This window comes from Nematolebias whitei, chromosome 12 (assembly GCF_014905685.2).
Source record: "Nematolebias whitei isolate Nwh7 chromosome 12, NemWhi1, whole genome shotgun sequence".
Taxonomy (NCBI): domain Eukaryota; kingdom Metazoa; phylum Chordata; class Actinopteri; order Cyprinodontiformes; family Rivulidae; genus Nematolebias; species Nematolebias whitei.
In genome coordinates this window covers 5,916,298-5,920,268 of record NC_056509.1, presented here as the reverse complement: position 1 = coordinate 5,920,268, position 3,971 = coordinate 5,916,298, and the positions used below count along the sequence as shown (strand labels likewise).

The window sequence follows — 3,971 nt, the reverse complement described above, 5'->3', positions numbered from 1 at the left end:
ACTTTTAATCCAGGTTACAATAATCCACACTTTTAATCCAGGTTACACTCTTCCCTCAAGGACACATTTTACAAAGTAACTACATATTGTGCAGGTATAAAGATACATTTCTATATATTTTTGTGTACATTTATTTTTTTAAGCCATTTGACTAACTTTTATTTTTTATTATTCAATATTTTACTAACAGAACAGTTAAATAGCAACTTGTTTTTTGTGTGAATTGCTATGTCAGTCAAATGTTCAATTTTGGAATAAAGGGGTGGAAAGTAAAACTGTGTTTTTTTTCCCCGATTCACCGATTAATCGAAAAAATAATCGGCCGATGAATCGATTATTGAAATAATCGTTAGTTGCACCCCTAAAAGAATATGTTGTCAACTCAACAGTTTCCAGTATACTCACTTAAGAAAAGAACAGCAACGGAGCAGCAAGTGCACGCTGAAAACACTTCACCCTCCAACCCTTTAGTGGGCATCTCCTTCCGCTTTAATGGAGAGCAGACACAAAATGGCGACCAGTTTCCTCTGTAGCTTTGACCAGAGGGTCTCGCAGTAAAATCTCACAACACAGCGTTCTTTTCGTAGATCAGAGAGCAGGTTTCTCTAAAGCTGACCAACGCTTACTTTAACTTTCGACGGAAAAAAAAAAAAAAAAAAAAACTTTTGACGGAACACAGCGTTTTGTGCATGCGTCCGAATACGGCAACACTACGGCAAGCCGACCGTAGTAGACACAGCATTACTGTAGTTAGCCGGTAGAAGACAGATCTCTATCTTAGGCTAAATGTCTAGCGTTTCTACTGTGTACCGTATATATCACGCATTCCTGCTGGGTGGGTGACGCAGTGAGTCAGGGCTCGTCTACCCGCCTCTCTCTTCTTAAGTTAATCTTGTTTTGAAACCAATTTCAAAAATAAGACAATTTTAAATTTAGTCTGTCAATTGACTCTAATTTTTCACAACATACATAATTTGACCCACATAGTTTGAAACTCTGGCATGAAAGGCTGCGGGTGATGTGCATTCTTCCATGAAACGCTAGGCCTTCGATCTTTTTTGGTATAAAGGTAAACAGTAAATGGACACCACACTAATCACTCAGCCACAGCTGCCCCTAAAATATATAAAGGTATTTTCTAGATACAAGTTGGTTTGAGCAGCACGATGGCGCAACTGGTAGAGCTGCTGCCTCTCAGCGAGCAGGTTACCCTGGTTCAAATCCTGGCCAGGGGCCTTTCTGGGTGGAGTTTGCATGTTCTCTCTGTGCTGTGTGGGTTTCCTCCGGGTACTCTGGTTTCATCCCACAGACCAAAAACATGCATGTTAGACTGATTGGTAACTCTAAATTGTCCCTAGGTGGGAGAGAGAGAGAGTTTGTCTCCATGTGTCCCTGTGATGGACTAAAGACCTGTCCAGGGTGTCCCCCGCCTCTCGCACAGTGATGACTGGATGTGGGCACCAGTGGCACCAGTGACCCCTGCGACCCGAAAAGGAAGAAGCGGGTAAAGATAATGGATGGATGGAATTTGGTTTGACTGGACTGAGTGTTCCTGTCAGGTTCTGGCCCAATCCACTGAGTCAAAGCTTCGTACAATTCTTCAGCCTTCAGATTGTATGTTTAGATCCATCTTCTTTCCACTGCTGTGTGACAGACATCTAGTTTCTTTACCACATGTTTCTTGGAGACAATATTTACTATGAGCCAAAACTCCAGACTGAAAGGTTCTGGATGTAAAATGAGGCATTTGTGCTTAATTTGATGTGGACAGTGCAGCCAGAGTCCAGAGAAAGCACCGCGGCACTGGCTCAAGCACGCAGATCCCAGGAAACACCGTCTTCTTGCTTTCAGTCCTCATTCACAAGAGTGTATTTAAGAAGGCGGCGCTGGATGTAGAAGTAAAATAAATAGTGTTTATCAGCACTTGCCAAACCACAGCTTCAACCTTTCTGCTGCGTCTTCCTCGAAGGAAGTAGCTGTGGTTTAGTCTGCTAATGAGCAGGAATTAGAGCAGAGGAGCTCCACATAAACACGGCTCTCTAGTCCGGACTGGATCTATTTTCAGCAGCGTGAGTTCAAATGAAAAGCAGTGTTGTCTCCTTCCATCTGAGCTGACCTTCTCTTGTTCCCACTCCTGCAGACTCCGTCCCTTTTAGTACTTTCTACCAATATTCAGCAAGACAAAAAAAGTATTTTTGTGATGTTACTTGACCCACTTCATACAGGAAAGAAAGAAAGGAACTACAGTTCAAATGCTGGTGTTTAAACCCTTAAAAAGTTTTGTAATCATACCCAATGTGTTTCTGCTGTACCGTGAAATTTTTTTTATAAAGCAAATGAAAAGTTAAGAAAACACTTTATGCTCTTACTTTTTTAATGGATTGATCACAAAACAGAAGATTAAACAATGTCAGCTGTTCAACATCCAAACACATTATATCTGTAAAATGGACCTTCAGACACGAGATAATGGAACAATAGCACTACGGTAGTCTCTCGCTACTTGGCGGTTCGTTTGTCGTGGACTCACTCTATCGTGGTTTTTTTAAATAAGATTGGACATGACACATAATTGGCTGATTGATGGATGAGCTGCATGATTGGCATGGAATTTTTTTTTATGAATTATTTTAAATTATTAGCACCTGCTGCACCTCTGTGCAGCCCACTGAAGGAGAACCATCCTCCTGCAGCTCCTCCTCCCTCCTCTGTTGATCTCCATTCTGCTGCGGAAAAGTGGGTGTGGCAGAGAGCGCTTACAGGTGGCTGAGAGCAGCGGAGGCAGAGAGCTGAAATCATGACATTCTGTGTAGGGCTGTAACATCGAATCGATAAAATCGATAAAAAATCAATGACTAAAAGCGTTGGCAACGAATTTCATTATCGAGTCGTTGTGTTGCGCGATTATGCGTCTTTCACGGCGCTGCGGAGCCGTTTTGTTCACCTGCAGTTCATTGTCAATGTTGACTGACTGAATAAAGTTTGAAAAAAAAACCTCTGCAGCGCCAGTTGAACAGAGCGAGGGGGGAGGAGGAAGCAGAGCAGAGGCTGTTTTCAAAGGAAAATAAGTCAATTTTACAAATGACCGACGCAAAGAAAACTGTTCGACCCAAGTCCTCCGAAGTGTGGGAGCTCTTCACAAAGATAAAAACTGAGAAACATGCAGCTTTGAAAAGTGACGACACGACACGAGAGAACCACGCTGATAAACGTAAACACGTCAGAGTCACGAGGAGGAGGAAGGAGCTGCAGCTGATACAACTCTTCATGTGTTGCAGGTGAGTCTCTACAATTTAACACATTGTTCTGTTTCAAGAGAGAAAATGTAACGTCAGTCTCTCTGGTAGATGAAGCTGTTTGTTTGTTTGTTTGTTTGTTTTCTGATTAATGACGTGATAGATAGAGAACGTGTGCATTACTTTTTATTTAATTTAATTGGTACAAGCAGTGTTTAAATGGGATTTATAAATAAATCTAACACAAGATAATATGTTAATGATTAAGCTTCAACTTTTAATTTGTTGGCAAAGTCTGAAGACACTGCAGGTATGGCAGGATGAATTGCATTTAAACAGAAATTAAAATAATTTATTACATCTACTCAAATGTGTGTAATTAAGTATTTTATATATATATGTGTTTGTGTGTGTGTGTGTGTGTGTGTGTGTGTGTAATTGCTCTTTTAGCTACTTTTGCCTGAACCTAACACTGTAAGTGAAACAAGGCATTTCTTGAGTTGCTGTAAATTATGTTATAAAACATATTTACTGTCTCATTCCAGAAAACAACAACAACAACAACAACATCCTTCATGATGGACAGACATCATGGACACCACAGCAGCAGCTGTCTTCACTGAAACATCCTGAACATGATCATCACTGACATGAGGCCTCTGTCGATGGTTGAAGACGAAGGCTTCACTACAATAATCCACACTTTTAATCCAGGTTACAATAATCCACACTTTT

General features: G+C 41.0%; 1 protein-coding gene across 1 annotated transcript in view; it reads right to left on the bottom strand.

Moving 5' to 3' along the window:
* epha7 (eph receptor A7) overlaps window positions 1–3,971 on the bottom strand; it is a 318,329-nt gene that overhangs the window by 296,816 nt on the left and 17,542 nt on the right. The window lies entirely within an intron of this gene.